The sequence below is a fragment of the Procambarus clarkii genome, chromosome 1, assembly GCF_040958095.1.
Source record: "Procambarus clarkii isolate CNS0578487 chromosome 1, FALCON_Pclarkii_2.0, whole genome shotgun sequence".
Classification (NCBI taxonomy): Eukaryota; Metazoa; Arthropoda; class Malacostraca; order Decapoda; family Cambaridae; genus Procambarus; species Procambarus clarkii.
In genome coordinates, this window is record NC_091150.1 from 41,094,775 (window position 1) to 41,113,276 (window position 18,502).

The window sequence follows — 18,502 nt, forward strand, 5'->3', positions numbered from 1 at the left end:
TGGGCACCTTTTCTTTTTCCGCCTTATCCTAAATCGATATCCTCATATCCCTTCCTGGGATATCCTGATTTTTCTCTTTGTTACATCACGTTAATGTGACTTATTTGTGCATTTTAAAACAGCCGTTGGAGGAAGAATTCATGGAGTCAAGAGTACATGAGGGGGGGGAGGGGTATTGTGTGAAGCCCAATGTGTGTGGTTTGGCTTTACTGGAAGCCTCAGGAACTCTAGAAGATTCAGTTGAATCACAGGTTACAATGCTTTTCATGTCGCGGTGTAGTGGTCTAGCGCGTTTGCTTGGGAGTACCCATTACACAGGTTCGAATCCTCCTCTTATGGCTCCTATTGATTTTATTGTACCGTCTTGTATCCAAAAAATAATATAAATTCAAAATCTATTACAGTTACTCAGTAATTTATGGAGTCTCATTACGTTTGACGATGTGTCGGGGTCACATTACCTCGCCCTACTATCTTGCCTTGATGAGTAGTGTTGGAGGCCCCGCGTTCCGGACTCATATCGACCACGGAATCTCTCAAGGAGCGACAGTACACACTTTTTCAGTAGACAGTTCTCACCCCCTTGATGATAGTTATCAGAGCGTCTGGTTCAATCACACCTAGAGCAGCCTCCCAGGTGCTCCTTGGGAATATTGAAATTGTTTCTATTTCCTGATAATGGGATAGAAGTGCAGCTTCTCTGGATGTGACCTGTGGGATAGAGGGTTGTGGTGTTGGTAGTGGTGATGGTTGTGGTGATGGTTGTGATGGTGGTTGTGGTGTTGGTAGTGGTGATGGTTGTGGTGATGGTTGTGATGGTGGTTGTGGTGTGGGTAGTGGTGGTGGTTGTGTTGTGGGTAGTGGTGATGGTTGTGGTGTGGGTAGTGGTGGTGGTTGTGGTGTGGGTAGTGGTGGTGGTTGTGTTGTGGGAAGTGGTGGTGGTTGTGTTGTGGGTAGTGGTGGTGGTTGTGGTGTGGGTAGTGGTGGTGGTTGTGGTGTGGGTAGTGGTGGTGGTTGTGGTGTGGGTAGTGGTGGTGGTTGTGGTGTGGGTAGTGGTGGTGGTTGTGGTGTGGGTAGTGGTGGTGGTTGTGGTGTGGGTAGTGGTGGTGGTTGTGGTGTGGGTAGTGGTGGTGGTTGTGGTGTGGGTAGTGGTGGTGGTTGTGTTGTGGGAAGTGGTGATGGTTGTGGTGTGGGTAGTGGTGGTGGTTGTGGTGTGGGTAGTGGTGGTGGTTGTGGTGTGGGTAGTGGTGGTGGTTGTGGTGTGGGTAGTGGTGGTGGTTGTGGTGTGGGTAGTGGTGGTGGTTGTGGTGTGGGTAGTGGTGGTGGTTGTGGTGTGGGTAGTGGTGGTGGTTGTGTTGTGGGAAGTGGTGATGGTTGTGGTGTGGGTAGTGGTGGTGGTTGTGGTGTGGGTAGTGGTGGTGACTAGTGTTGGAGGTTTTGGTGGCTATGTGTGGTGTTGACAGTGGTGGTGTCAGTGTGATGATGATAAATGGCACTTACACATCAGTGTAAGTGCCACACGAGGTCATCAGTGAGAGTGCCACATGAGGTCATCAATGAGTGCCACATGAGGTCATCAATGAGTGCCACATGAGGTCATCAATGAGTGCCATGAGGTCATCAATGAGTGCAACATGAGGTCATCAGTGAGAGTGCCACATGAGGTCATCAGAGTGCCACATGAGGTCATCAGTGAGAGTGCCACATGAGGTCATCAATGAGTGCCACATGAGATCATCAATGAGTGCCACATGAGGTCATCAATGAATGCCACATGAGGTCATCAGTGTGAGTGCCACATGAGGTCATCAATGAGTGCCACATGAGGTCATCAGTGAGAGTGCCAGTGTGCAGAGTAGTCACCGCAGTTATCCCTCATTTATCATGTTGCTATCTTGCTCGTATCAAATTTTCTTGACTTTCTTCAATCTGTTTATAAAGCAACATTTTTGCAATGCAAGTTGACATGTCCTCCAGCTCATACGTCAACAGTTACCAGTTTAGCCACGTCCCGGAAGTCCAGAAGAAGGTTGACCATGTTATGGAGGCCATATATATCAATAAGTAAATGAAACTTCAATAAGAGTATTTATGAGCACGTTCAGTCAGAAGACGGCGGCCGTCTGATGGATGTGTCGTGATCTGATTGTCTTTATCTACAGCTCTCTCGACGGTGCGTGTTCCTACTCTTCTGTATGTCTTCACCTGTCATAATCGTAATGTGTATATATACACTGACCTTGTATGTCTTTTAGTAATGGGTTTGAAGGGGATTTAAAGAGCTATGAAAGTGGTAAAGTATTTCTTGTTTCACGTTTCCTTTGTGGTTATTTGGTTAAATTACTTTGTGATTTACATACACACATATACACTTCCGCCCACTACCTAACCTCCACACACACTGCCTGAACCCCACCCACTAGCTAACCTCCACACACACTGCCTGGACCCCACCCACTAGCTAACCCCCACACACACTGCCTGAACCCCACCCACTCTCTAACCTCCACACACAGCCTGAACCCCACCCACTAGCTAACCTCCACACACACTGCCTGAACCCCACCCACTCTCTAACCTCCACACACTGCCTGAACCCCACCCACTCTCTAACCTCCACACACAGCCTGAACCCCACCCACTCTCTAACCTCCACACACTGCCTGAACCCCACCCACTAGCTAACCTCCACACACTGCCTGAACCCCACCCACTCTCTAACCTCCACACACTGCCTGAACTCCACCCACTCTCTAACCTCCACACACGCTGCCTGAACCCCACCCACTAGCTAACCTCCACACACTGCCTGAACTCCACCCACTCTCTAACCTCCACACACACTGCCTGAACCCTGCCCACTCCCTAACCTCCACACACACCCACACACTGCCTGAACCCCGCCCACTCCCTAACCTCCACACACACCCACACACTGCCTGAACCCCGCCCACTCCTTAACCTCCACACACACCCACACACTGCCTGAACCCCGCCCACTCCCTAACCTCCACACACACCCACACACTGCCTGAACCCTGCCCACTCCCTAACCTCCACTACCTATCGACACCTTTGAACATGAAATACCACTCGGAGCAAGTGACCATTGTGTCCTGCCATTTGATCGTACTTGAAACAGTGCCCATAAGACAAGGCGTCAAGGAAGGGGAGTAGACTATAAAAAAGGGGACTACGTGAAAGTAAGAGAGAATCTGGGAAGTGTGCAATGGAAGGAGAAACTTAGAGGCAAGACAGTCCAGGAAACTATGACTCAAGTCAACCTGAGGTGCAGAGAGGCAGAATCAGAGAGATTCATACCAACATTGAGAGAAAAAAGCAGGAGAGAATATAATAACCGGTGGTTCAATAGTGCCAGGAGGCGAAAACAAAAATCAGAAGGAAGTAGAGGAAATACAAAGGGCAAAGGACAGAGGAAAACTGAAATAGATGCAACAGATAAAATACCTGAAATCCTTGCAGTGGATCCATATTTCGCTACCACATATGAGTAGCATAAACGACATATGAGATTAAGAAACAAGTAGTGTATTGTGAAGACTAATAATAAACATCAGCTTCCCTGTGACTATGTAATATCTCCATTGTTCAAACTATTATGCATTAGCGATATGACCTACCATTAATGTATAATGACTTATTGTAAATATATAGCTCTTAAAATAGAACATTCTCAGTAACTAGCTGGCATTGTAACTATAAGGTGTGAAGGCTAGATAAAATTGTTTATGTAATAATCTCCGTTGAGGTCTGATATATAAAGACCTTTTGTGCCCTCTGTAATACTTTTTGCGCTACCGCTCACAGGATGAGTATGGGGTGCACAATAAACTAGCCGCCTATGGCGGCAACAATCAAAATAAATCAGGGCCAGGAATGAATATATAAACATAAGAAGATTGTCAGAAAGAAACTATGAAAGCCAGGTAAATCCACTACGGGCTCACCATAGCCCGTGATACTTGCCCTGCTCCTGTACCAGGTAAGTCCACTACGAACTCACCATAGCCCGTGTTACTTGGAACTTTTGTTCCAAGTAGCTGAATCTAAAACAACAACAGTAGAGAAAGTAAGCCTAAACTAGCATCACTAGACATAACTAAAGCTATTGGGCCATGAAAAGTATCACCATGGATGTTGAAAGAAGCAACACAGGCCCTCAGCCTACCTCTAGCACTAATCTTTACTATGTCACTTTCAAAGTAGGAATTGTTCAGTTACTGGAAGAAGGCAGATGTGGTGCCAATCTACAAGAAAGGATATAGAGAAGAAACACTTAACTACAGACCAGTGTTACTCACAAGCATCCCTTGAAAAGTACTTGAAAGAATAATAAGGTTAAGACTAGATGCACACCTAGAATGAATTAGGTTTGAAAGCAAACAACAACAACACGGCTTTAGAGAAGGGAAATCATGGCTGACGACCCTCCTGGAGTTTAATTATAAGGTAACGAAAATAAGGCAAGACAGAGAAGGCCGGGCAGAGTGCATATTTCTGGACTTCCAAAACAGCCTTTGATACAGTACCACACAGGAGGTTACTATATAATCTTGAGAGGCAGGCGGGAGTAAGCGGAAACGCCCTAACATGGGTAAGGAATTACCTAATAGACAGGAATCAGAGAGTGACAGTGAGGGGCGAGAAGTCGGACTGGCGTAGAGTAACAAGCGGGAATGCCTCAAGGATCGGTGCTGGGGCCGGGTAAGAAGGTACTAAGGTCATGTATATAACAGTTAGTACAGAAGTATTAAGGATGGGAACAATGTTTTGGTGAGTAGTGAGGTGTTGGGCGCGTCCGGGGAGGGATCAGCTGTTGTTGACACGGTTCTCTCACGTGTACACGGCTCCCTGTCTCTTCCCGCCCCGAGGCTACCTTTCACACCCCTGCGTCTCTCCACTCTCACCCCAGTGTAACGTACGATTATGTTACGTTGTTGGGTAGATTAGATACAGTCTTTAGTGAGTTTCATATTTATTTAGTAGTCTTGATTACAGAAGTCGGTTGTTGGCATTGTCGTAGACGTTCAGACGGAGCTTGGAGCAGAGCAGAGAGAGAAGACATAGCAGGTTCCTGCTATGTGTAGAGCAAGAACACAGCTGATCTTGGACTTATCATCCAGTGACTGATGTCACTTAGTGGAGAGATTTAGCAAGAGATCAGAAGCAGATTGGCCTTTCTAAAAAACATACTGTCGATCACATATTAGCCGATGTGATCGACAGTAAATGATAATTATATCATTTGCTGAGCGATTAATGATTCAAGGATTTTACCAGTAATGGAGAGCAGTGACACAGGTCTGTAGTTACCAACCACTGAGCGGCTCTTCATTTTGTGAACTGGAACAACGTCTGCCTCCTTCCAAAAGGAGGGCCAAATTCCTTGAACTAGGCAGAGTAGGTAGAGACACGTGAGAGGTGGAGCCAACAGGTCAGCGCCGCTGCGTAATAGTCTTCGACATTATCTGGCCCCACAGCTTTGCTTGTGTCTAGCGTGTTGAGGAGATGGAGAACTTGAGCCTGCTGCATAACCACTTCAGTCATCCTAGACACAGTGCTTGGGGCAAGATGTGGAGGCTGACGTTCAGGATCAGGGACCTGCATCTCGGCAGCAAAGTGGTTTGCCAGTAGATCAGCCTTCTCCTGATTGCTGATTGCAACAGCTCCTGCCTCCCGGTTTAAGGCGGCATTGTGTCCTCAGATGAATATCTCTGCTGATCCTTCACGGGGTACCACCAGACCTTGGATCCAACCCTTCCAGATGCAAGCAGGTTTTCTCTCTCTCTCTCTCTCTCTCTCTCTCTCTCTCTCTCTCTCTCTCTCTCTCTCTCTCTCTCTCTCTCTCTCTCTCTCTCTCTCTCTCTCTCTCTCTCTCTCTCTCTCTCTCTCTCTCTCTCTCTCTCGCTCGCTCTCTCTCTCTCTCTCTCTCTCTCTCTCTCTCTCTCTCTCTCTCTCTCTCTCTCTCTCTCTCTCTCTCTCTCTCTCTCTCTCTCTCTCTCTCTCTCTCTCTCTCTCTCGTCCACAAGTGGTTGGGCACCATTCCTTCTCCCCTCGTCTCATCCCAAATCCTTATCCTGGCCCTCTCCCCAGTGCTATATAGTCGTAAAGGCTTGGCGGCGCTTTCAATTGATAATCACCTCACCTCTCTCTCTCTCTCTCTCTCTCTCTCTCTCTCTCTCTCTCTCTCTCTCTCTCTCTCTCTCTCTCTCTCTCTCTCTCTCTCTCTCTCTCTCTCTCTCTCTCTCTCTCTCTTTCACCTTCTGAAGACTGAAAAATTGCCAATCCCAGCACTAAGGTTCCTCTCCTGACCCAGCCGGTGGGAAAGGGGGAGGTGGAGGGGGACGGTTGATTGTTGGGAAGGGGAGGGGGGAGAGGGGAGTAATTTCGTGGGGAGGGGGAGAAGGGAAGGGGAGATTGGCTGGGTTGAGAAGGAGAGATGAGAGGTATGGATGAAATACTAATCGGGAACCACTCCTTCCTCATAAAAATAACTAATTAAAGTAATATAATAAATAAATAAATAATCAAAAATAATAAAATAAAGACTATAATATAGTATAGCATAAAATAACATAATAAATTAAAATAAATAAATAATCAAATATAATAAAATAATGATTTTAAACCCACAAAAACACGTGTAAAAGCATTCGAGTGTTTTTACAATTATTCACATATAATTTAGCATTATATATGTGAATGCTACACAGTATTCATCTATGGCCATCCATATATGGTGAAACACATGTGAAGACCCTCTCACACACTCACAGCTCCCTGACAAGAGGGAGCCAGCTTAGCTTAGCTGCCAACACCCACACCGTGTCAGCAAGGCGGACAGCCCGCCTGCTATCATAACATCGTGTCAGCAAGGCGGACAGCCCGCCTGCTATCATAACATCGTGTCAGCAAGGCGGACAGCCCGCCTGCTATCATAACATCGTGTCAGCAAGGCGGACAGCCCGCCTGCTATCATAACATCGTGTCAGCAAGGCGGACACTATAGCTACCATTTCTAAATTGTTCACTTCGCCTGTCCCTCTCCATCTTCCTCACTAAATTTAAAAAATATATACGAAAGGAAAGAGAGGGTATGGAAAAGATGGGAAGAGGGAGAGGAGGGAATGGGAGGGAAGAAGATGGGGTTAGTGAGAAAAGGGAAGCAATAAAGGGGAGTGATTAAGGCAAGTAATGTGGTTTCCGGCGGCTTCTTAATTCGTCTTCCAGAGGACACCACGGCTTCTCTGGTCTCCCCAAGTACCTCCTCAAGTGAGGTAGGGTGGTGAGGTAAGGTGTTAATGTACAGTGTTAAGGGAGGGTGTTATGGTACAGTGTTAAGGGAGGGTGGTGAAGTAAGGTGTTAAGGTACTGTGTCAAGGTACAGTGTTAAGGGAGGATTTTAAGGTAGGGTGTTAAGGGAGTGTATTTAGGAAGAGTGTTAAGGGAGAGTATTTTTGAGCGTGTTAAGGGAGAGGGTTTTTGAGGGTGTTAAAGGGGAATGTTAAGGGAGGCTGTTAAGCCAGGGTGTTATAGAAGGCGATTAAGGAATAGAGAGTATTAAGGAAATTTATTAAGGAAGTGTGTTAAGGAAGGGAAGGAGAGTGATAGTGATACACTAGGGTGTAAAGGGAGGGTATTGAGGGACTGTGTTTCGGTTGTGTGTTAAGCTTGGGTGTTAACGAAAGATGTTAAGGGAAATAGGCATGAGTGTAACGCCATAAATGGTTTTATTTAACATTATACATACATCGAGAGTCAAAGTCACACAAGATATTGGAGGCGCCGGGGTGTCGGTCCTTACCTATTATAAAGTCACATCTTTCAAGACTTAATGTTCACAGGTTGAGTAAGGGTCAGGTCGTGTGAAGTAACCTTGCTTTCTGCTAAGCTGATAAATACAGTCGGTTGGATGTGTGGTTTCCATCAAACAAGCCGCTATCTAGGTGGAGAAGGGTGATAGCCAGAGGCTATCTCCTGGTAGGCGAAGCTTAGCTCCCGGTCTCCCCCATATATACCCGTGGAAATGTACATTTGAGATAATGAGGAGGAGAGTGATAACTAGTTAACTAGATAACTAGCTAGTCCAAAGAGAGGTTCCAGCAGGCAGGCTAGGCTTGGTGGGGGACTCAGTCAGCCATAACACCCTCCTCCTTGACTTAACTTGGTCTCAGAGACTTGGGTGAGGGAACTATAAGGTTGTCATATATTGTGTTTTCCAACTTAGGTGCTGCGTGATGTCCAGGGGCAGTTGGCCGTAGGTGCTCTCAATTTATTGTGAAGTGACTCAAAATTTGTGTATTAATGTAAACATTCGAACATCAAATGGCTGAATTATGATACTCGTAATAGTAAATATTTAAATGATTAACTTTTTAAATTGTCTTTAATTGTGAGCCCGAGATCTTGTATAGGGAAAGCTAGAGTGGAGAGCTCTCTGAAGTTACTGGCTTAAGATTTTGATTTAAAGATTCTGGTTAAACGAATTATACATGCTTACAATTAACATGTGTTAACATCAGATCATATTGTTGGGCAGACAAGTTCCATTCCTTGTCTTAGATAACTTGAATGGATGGTGGCAGCAACCTTCTATCTTTCTACTGTTCTAGCACTCTTGCTTTCTACTCTTCTACTTTCCTCCTTCATGTCATTCTCTCCCACTCATTCTGAACTTTCCTTTCCCCTGACTACTCTTCCTCACTACCCCCTTACTTCCCTAACACTTCCTTCTTCTTTCAATTTCCGATACGTTACATTGTGAGGGAGACATGGGGAGGGAGGCAGGGGAGGGGTATCGAGACGGGGGAGGGAGGGGTTGGGAAGGGAGGCGATGGAGGGAGACATGGGGAGGGAGGGAGGGAGAGGGAAGCAGTGTGAGAGCCGGAACATGCCACAGTTAACAAATAATTTAGTGACATACCTGAAAGATGTTACACTGGCCCGCAGGTCTGTGTCTTATTTCCTGTTTCTACTTTTTCACAGTGAAGAAGATGGAGAGCGACAGGCGAAGGGAACACTTAAGAAATGGAAACTATAATGTGAGTTATGATAGCAGGCGGGTTGTCCGCCTTGCTGTCACGATGTTATGATAGCAGGCGGGCTGTCCGCCTTGCTGACACGATGTTATGATAGCAGGCGGGCTGTCCGCCTTGCTGACACGATGTTATAATACACACGTAAACCACAATAACGTGATATATCATTGAACAAATCCACAAGGGTCTTGATGAGAGTTCGAACCTGCGCGCTGGATATTGATATATTATGTGAGTGACATCATCAGGGTATGTGACGTATTCTCCGTGTTGGGGTTGGGGCACTTCAGCCGTATATATGTCAGCCGTGTTGACAAGCGTGGGTGAAAGACAGCTTCCTTGTGGTACTCCGTTTTTCAGTTCGATTATGTCACCCAAGTAACTGCCGGTACTGAGGTGCCTTGTTCTGTTGTGTACAAAGGTGCACAGTGTGGCAGTAAATATCTGTGGAGAAGCCCAAGCTCAGATGTCTTGTATGTAAGGCCTGTTTGCCAGACTTTCTCCCAAACTTTCGATACCTCTCTGAGCACAATGTTACATTGTTCTTTTATCGACATTTCATTAGGTATGTGTTCACAGATCAGGGCTATAGTTATATGGGCCCCTCTGTGGTTTATATACCCATGTTGTCTGGTGATATATCAGCTACTTTATACTTTAGCTCCTCTTCCATGTACTTCACAAGTCTCTCATTAATTATTTCTTCGATTATTTTGCCTCGAACCTCAAGAAGGGAAATTTGGTCTGTAACTTTCGATTTCAGTTGGGGGTTTATACCCGGCTTAGGAATTAATCTGTTAGTGCTATTTTTGAAGACTGTTGGGAATAGTCCAAATGCAGGAGCTGCATTTGGACTATTCCCAACCAGCATATTCCCAATCTGCATATTCCTGCATTTGTAAAATGATGGCTTGCAGTCATTGGGAGGTTAGTTAGTACTAATTTGTACATTTTCCTGATGCCCGCTTGGCGCTGTTCTTAAAACCTCTGATTGTTTTTTTGTATCTGTGATGATTATGTTTTTCACAAGTTGGCACTCACTGTGGATGTTGTTAAGTTCAAGTGCTTACCTTGGCAGTAAAGTTGCAGCTGTTATCGACTAGATTTGTAATTTATCTCTCTGTGGTGGAACACAAGTTGACATTTTCCTCTGAGTTTATTCTGAAAATATTTTCCCAGTGTTTCCTAAATTCATGTTTTTGTTGCCTTTCTTCCTAAAGTGTTTTCCTGAAGAGACTGGTGTACGGTGTACTCTAGGAGGGGGGGGGGGAGCGTCACGTGGTGAGCTCAGGGGGGGGGGAGCGTCACGTGGTGAGCTCAGGGGGGGGGGTTTCTTCCTGCACTCTTCTATGGTATCTGTGCAGGATTTAAAGATAGAGATAGTACACACAATACCTAAAGCCACTAGTACGCATAGAGTTTCGGGCCAGGGGTGTGTGTTGTGTGTTTCTGGTGTCCCAGGACACATGCGGGTCTGTTCCTTCTGGCGAGTTTGATGGTATCGGGTATATTAACACGGGGACGTGTTAGTGATGTTGTAGCTGTGTTTGTAACGTGTGGTAACGTAACCCAGGCCTGTGGCACGGATTGAGCCTACTCATTCTAGTCACACTCCTCTCCCTTCCCTCCCACAAACATCAAGTCTCATTCCCTCCCTCCCACAAACACCCAGTCTCACTTCCTCCCTCCCACAAACACCCAGCCTCACTCCCTCCCTCCCACAAGCCATCTACTCAAATTCAACTCTGGATTCAAGGGGCCAAGTTTATTTACATAACTGAACGGATTTTTATCAAATTAATTTGCATAATTACTGAATGAAGGAGAGGGAGAGAGAGAGAGAGAGAGAGAGAGAGAGAGAGAGAGAGAGAGAGAGAGAGAGAGAGAGAGAGAGAGAGAGAGAGAGAGAGAGAGAGAGAGAGAGAGAGAGAGAGAGAGAGAGAGAGTGAGAGAGAAAGAGAGAGAGAGAGAGAGAGAGAGAGAGAGAGAGAGAGAGAGAGAGAGAGAGAGAGAGAGAGAGAGAGAGAGAGAGAGAGAGAGAGAGAGAGAGAGAGAGAGAGAGAGAGAGAGAGAGAGAGAGATCATCTTAACACCACAAATCGTACATCAAGATACCACAAATATAACAGGATAACATTGCATTTACAGAATGTTATGAAACTAGATTGAAATCGTGTGTAGAATTGTATTATATATTTTGTTTTATAATATTCAACTTGTGTAGCTAGTTAGTACAGATATATGTTAAAGAACTCTTGTTTAATTCAGTTTTCCAGCTTCAGTTACACTTAAGAGTTCTTCAAGACCCGTCTGTGGCTCATCTATGTCTCAAGCTTATACCCAAGTTGGGAGATAATCCTTGACTTCTGTCCCTTTTTTCAACAATATTAACCCCTCAGTATTTTATATATTTTTTCATGTCTCCTCGTTCTCTATTTTGTCCAGAGCAGTTTGGTCCAGCTGTTACAGTGTTTTCTCGTAACTAATCAAACACTTGTTGGTCTGACGAGTATCGTTGCAAACATCTCAACATTCTCATGTCGTATGTGGTTCTTGAGGTGGTTGTTCCACGCCTGTAAAGCATACCCTGGCACTGGTCTCACGTACGTGGTGTACAGCGTCTTGAAAGCCCCTCCTTGTTGAGGTTCCCCAAGATTTAAAATGTTCGACAGTTATGAGTATTTCGCTGTCGTTATCCTTCCTACTGTGGCTCTGGGATAATATTTGGTATTATGTTCACTCAAGGATTTTTTCCTTGGTTGTTTCAGGGGAAGTGGTTCCCCTTCACTGTGTGCAGCCCGCTGGGATCTTCTTCGTGTCAGTTTTCATCACTTTTCACTTGTTGGCATTGAAATCCAGTTGTCATTTATCTGACCAACTCTGCAGCTTGTCTAAGTCTGGGAACCCAGTTTCCACTTGTGTCCCCATGTACGAGTACCACCCGTGCTAAATAATTTATCCGTATCTGCCCTGTCAATTCCTCTGAGAATTTTGTGTGTGGTTATCATGTCTCCCCGAACTCTTCTGTCTTCCAGCGACGTGAGGTGCAATTCACGCAGCCTTTCCTCGTAACTCATACCTTTTAGTTCTGGGACTAGTCTAGTGGCATACCTTGGAAGCTTTTCCAGCATCGTCCTGTGCTTGACAAGGTATGGGTTCCATGCTGGAGCCTCATACTCAAGGATTGGTCTTACATATGTGTTATACAAGATTCTAAATGATTCCTTACACAAGTTTCTGAAGGCAAATCTGACGTTAGCCAGCCTCGCATACGACGATGATGATATTATTTTGATGTGAGCTTCAGGAGACAGGTTCAGTGTGATATTAACTTCTAGATAATTCTCCGTTTCGTGGAGGACTTCGTCTTCCATTCGGTACCCTGTGTGTGTGTGTGTGTGTGTGTGTGTGTGTGTGTGTGTGTGTGTGTGTGTGTGTGTGTGTGTGTGTGTGTGTATGTGTGTGTGTGTGTGTGTGTGTGTGTGTGTGTGTACTCACCTAGTTGTACTCACCTAGTTGTGTCTGCAGGATCGAGCATTGACTCTTGGATCCCGCCTTTCGAGCATCGGTTGTTTACAGCAATGACTCCTGTCCTATTTCCCTATCATACCTGGTTTTAAAATTATGAATAGTATTTGCTTCCACAACCTGTTCCTGAAGTGCATTCCATTTCCCCACTACTCTCACGCTAAAAGAAAACTTCCTAACATCTCTGTGACTCATCTGAGTTTCAAGCTTCCATCCATGTCCTCTCGTTCTGTTACTATTCCGTGTGAACATTTCGTCTATGTCCACTCTGTCAATTCCTCTGAGTATCTTATACGTTCCTATCATGTCCCCCCTCTCCCTTCTTCTTTCTAGTGTCGTAAGGCACAATTCCCTCAGGCGCTCTTCATACCCCATCCCTCGTAGCTCTGGGACGAGTCTCGTTGCAAACCTCTGAACCTTTTCCAGTTTCATTATATGTTTCTTCAGATGGGGACTCCATGATGAGGCGGCATACTCTAAGACTGGCCTTACGTAGGCAGTGTAAAGCGCCCTAAATGCCTCCTTACTTAGGTTTCTGAATGATGTTCTAACTTTTGCCAGTGTAGAGTACGCTGCTGTCGTTATCCTATTAATATGTGCCTCAGGAGATAGATTAGGTGTTACGTCCACCCCCAGGTCTCTTTCACGCGTCGTTACAGGTAGGCTGTTCCCCTTCATTGTGTACTGTCCCTTTGGTCTCCTATCTCCTAGTCCCATTTCCATAACTTTACATTTGCTCGTGTTGAATTCTAGTAGCCATTTCTCTGACCATCTCTGCAATCTGTTCAGGTCCTCTTGGAGGATCCTGCAATCCTCATCTGTCACAACTCTTCTCATCAACTTTGCATCATCCGCAAACATCGACATGTAGGACTCTACGCCTGTAAACATGTCGTTAACATATACAAGAAATAGAATTGGTCCCAGCACCGATCCTTGTGGTACTCCACTTGTTACTGTTCGCCAGTCCGACTTCTCGCCCCTTACCGTAACTCTTTGGCTCCTTCCTGTTAGGTAGTTCCTTATCCATTCTAGGACCTTTCCCCCCACCCCCGCCTGCCTCTCGAGCTTGAACAGCAGTCTCATGTGCGGTACTGTATCAAAGGCTTTTTGGCAGTCCAGAAATATGCAGTCTGCCCAACCATCTCTGTCCTGTCTTATCCTCGTTATTTTATCATAGAATTCCAGAAGGTTTGTTAGGCACGATTTCCCTGTCCAGAACCCATGTTGATGTTTGTTCACAAACCTAATGTTCTCCAGGTGTGCAACCAGTCGCAGCCTAATTATTCTTTCCAGTATTTTACAGGGGATGCTTGTCAGTGATACAGGTCTGTAGTTAAGTGCCTCCTCCCTATCTCCTTTCTTGAAGATCGGCACGACATTTGCCTTCTTCCAGCAACTGGGCAATTCTCCTGACATAAGTGACTCATTAAAGATCATTGCCAGAGGCACGCTGAGGGCCTGTGCTGCTTCTTTTAGTATCCACGGTGATACTTTGTCTGGTCCAACTGCTTTAGTTGCATCTAGAGTTGTCAACTGTTTCATTACCTCCTCTGCTGTCACCTCTATATCTGATGTGTGTGTGTGTGTGTGTGTGTGTGTATGTGTGTGTGTGTGTATGTGTGTGTGTGTATGTGTGTGTGTGTGTGTGTGTGTGTGTGTGTGTGTGTGTGTGTGTGTGTGTGTGTGTGTGTGTGTGTGTGTGTGTATGTGTGTGTGTGTGTGTTTGTGTGTGTGTGTGTGTGTGTGTGTATGTGTGTGTGTGTGTGTGTGTGTATGTGTGTGTGTGTGTGTGTGTGTGTGTATGTGTGTGTGTGTGTGTGTGTGTGTGTGTGTGTGTGTACTCACCTAATTGTACTCACCTAATTGTGCTTGCGGGGGTTGAGCTCTGGCTCTTTGGTCCCAGAGCTCAACCCCCGCAAGCACAATTAGGTGAGTACAATTAGGTGAGTACACACACACACACACACACACACACACACACACACACACACACACACACACACACACACACACACACACACACACACACACACACACACACACACACACACACACACACATACACACACACACACACACACACACACAGGTTCAGTGTGATATTAACTTCTAGATAATTCTCCGTTTCGTGGAGGACTTCGTCTTCCATTCGGTACCCTGTGTGTGTGTGTGTGTGTGTGTGTGTGTGTGTGTGTGTGTGTGTGTGTGTGTGTGTGTGTGTGCGTGTATGTGTGTGTGTGTGTGTGTGTGTGTGTGTGTTTGTGTGTGTGTGTGTTTTACCTTACTATAGCCACATCTCTCAAGTGTTCATCCCCTGAACCTGCCCGACTAATAGCAACAGAATGGTCGTGGAGTAAAACTTGTATCGAACAAGTTTCAAACTCGCCAAGACCTGTCCAACTCAGGTAGAAAAAAGCCCCCCCCCCCCTCCCTCCTACCCACCCCAAAAAAAAAACAAGTGAGAGCACGTAGCTGAGGAATAACTTACTTTAATGAGCATAAGACGAGGAGGGAAGTTACGAGAGTGAGTGCGGGACTGAGTATAATGAATGCAGACGCAGAGTTAGTAAATAAGATGAAGAGAATTTTAATAAGGATGGTGAGTACCCGTTAAGGAGTTGGTTGAGTGAGTAACCCATCCAAGCCAGCACTGGACATATACGAGCTTCACCTGTGCCCAAGTATACGATATACAATACAATTATAGCCACAAGAGATATGTTGAGGAGATGGACGCTGAGCAGATCTATTTTAATGTGTCACTTTAAGAAATAAGTAATTACTGAAATAACAAATGAAGGCGTCGAGTCTTGGGAGGTTTAGTCAAGCGGATAATGAAGAAAGCAAAATTTGGTAAAGTTTGACACTAACCAAAAGTTATTGTTCGAAGTTCGGACCTTGTTTTTAGTGCACACACGCACACACACTTACACGCACGCACGCACGCACGCACACACACTTACACGCACGCACGCACACACACACACACACACACACACACACACACACACACACACACACACACACACACACACACACACACACACACACACACACACACACACACACACACACACACACACACACACACACACACACACACACAGACCCTGCATGTATGCCAGTAAACAAGCTCACAGTCACTTGTTTACAGTCCGCCTGAGATCATTTACAGAGATACGAACCACTCTATATAACAAGTTATCCGGATTGAAAATTTAACAATACGAAGAATAACATCTTTCTCTTCCCTTCGTGAAGGAGGAAGACCAACCCCTGGCCGTCTGCCACCACCAGGGACTGGTGTCGTGTCCCCGTGACCCCCTGGCCGTCTGCCACCACCAGGGACTGGTGTCGTGTCCCCGTGACCCCCTGGCCGTCTGCCACCACCAGGGACTGGTGTCGTGTCCCCGTGACCCCCTGGCCGTCTGCCACCACCAGGGACTGGTGTCGTGTCCCCGTGACCCCCTGGCCGTCTGCCACCACCAGGGACTGGTGTCGTGTCCCCGTGACCCCCTGGCCGTCTGCCACCACCAGGGACTGGTGTTGTGTCCCCGTGACCCCCTGGCCGTCTGCCACCACCAGGGACTGGTGTCGTGTCCCCGTGACCCCCTGGCCGTCTGCCACCACCAGGGACTGGTGTCGTGTCCCCGTGACCCCCTGGCCGTCTGCCACCACCAGGGACTGGTGTTGTGTCCCTGTGACCCCCTGGCCGTCTGCCACCACCAGGGACTGGTGTCGTGACCCCGTGACCCCCTGGCCGTCTGCCACCACCAGGGACTGGTGTCGTGTCCACGTGACCCCCTAGCCGTCTGCCACCACCAGGGACTGGTGTCGTGTCCACGTGACCCCCTAGCCGTCTGCCATCAGGGACTGGTGTCGTGTCCCCGTGACCCCCTGGCCGTCTGCCACCACCAGGGACTGGTGTCGTGTCCCCGTGACCCCCTAGCCGTCTGCCACCACCAGGGACTGGTGTCGTGTCCCTGTGACCCCCTAGCCGTCTGCCGCCACCAGGGACTGGTGTTGTGTCCCTGTGACCCCCTGGCCGTCACCAGGGACCTCTCAGGGGCTTGCTTGGTCCAGTAGGTCGTGGTAACTGTGCACGTCACACAGTCATTAGGGAAATATTGTACTGTGTTGAACTGTGACTGTAGTCACTTTAGGGGCTCCACCTCACCTGGAGCACTGTCACTCACCATCCAGCCTTCCATCACTGTTACTCACCATCCAGCCTTCCCTCACTGTCACTCACCATCCAGCCTTCCCTCACTGTCACTCACCATCCAGCCTTCCCTCACTGTCACTCACCATCCCAGGCTTCCCTCACTGTCACTCACCATCCAGCCTTCCATCACTGTTACTCACCATCCAGCCTTCCCTCACTGTCACTCACCATCCAGCCTTCCCTCACTGTCACTCACCATCCAGCCTTCCCTCACTGTCACTCACCACCCCAGCCTTCCCTCACTGTCACTCACCATCCAGCCTTCCCTCCCTGTCACTCACCATCCAGCCTTCCCTCACTGTCACTCACCATCCAGCCTTCCCTCACTGTCACTCACCATCCAGCCTTCCCTCACTGTCACTCACCACCCCAGCCTTCCCTCACTGTCACTCACCATCCAGCCTTCCCTCCCTGTCACTCACCATCCAGCCTTCCCTCACTGTCACTCACCATCCAGCCTTCCCTCCCTGTCACTCACCATCCAGCCTTCCCTCATTGTCACTCACCATCCAGCCTTCTCTCACTGTCACTCACCATCCAGCCTTCCCTCACTGTCACTCACCATCCAGCCTTCCCTCCCTGTCACTCACCATCCAGCCTTCCCTCCCTGTCACTCACCATCCAGCCTTCCCTCACTGTCACTCACCATCCAGCCTTCCCTCACTGTCACTCACCATCCCAGCCTTCCATCACTGTTACTCACCATCCAGCCTTCCCTCACTGTCACTCACCATCCAGCCTTCCCTCCCTGTCACTCACCACCCCAGCCTTCCCTCACTGTCACTCACCATCCAGCCTTCCCTCACTGTCACTCACCATCCAGCCTTCCCTCACTGTCACTCACCATCCCAGCCTTCCCTCACTATCACTCACCATCTGAGAGGAAGATGTAAGCCGCTACAGCGCCGCCAGAGGTCGCCTGACACATTAACCCCAACACCTGTTTAGAAGCAACATTATACCTTAACATGTTAACAAACGTCAGCCAGTTGGCGTACGAACCTTTTCAACTAACTGCAGCATTCTTAGAAACACTACATTTTTGTTGAAGGAAATAGTTATCGGAAATGATGCGTAAAAATCATCGCGAGTCTGACTCCCAATAAGTCGGCCGGGATTCAAGCCCCTTGCGAAACCGGTACATCTTTCCTCAATCATAGCAGCTTAGTTCGTATTTTATCAAGTCTTTGGCCTCCAACAGATACAGACATTCCAATTTATATATATGGATATGTTGGATCCTGTAGTTTAATCGTCTACATTCTTGACTCATTTATTTTATTGGTGCCGCCGGAGGCGGCTAGTTTATTGTGCACCCCATACTCATCCTGTGAGCGGTAGCGCAAAAAGCATTACGGAGGGCACAAAAAGTCTTTATCAGACCTCATCTTAGATTATTACATAAACAATTTCATCTATCCTTCACACCTTATAGTTACAATGTCAGCTAGTTACAGAGAATGTTCTATTTTAAGAGCTATATATTTACAGTAAGTCGTTATACATTAATGGTAGGTCTTATCGCTAATACATAATAGTTTGAACAATGGAGATATTACAGTCACAGGGAAGCTGATGTTTATTATTAGTCTTCACAATACACTACTTGTTTCTTAATCTCATATGTCGTTTATCTACTGGAAGCGAAATATTGATCCACTGCAAGGATTTCAGGTATTTTATCCAT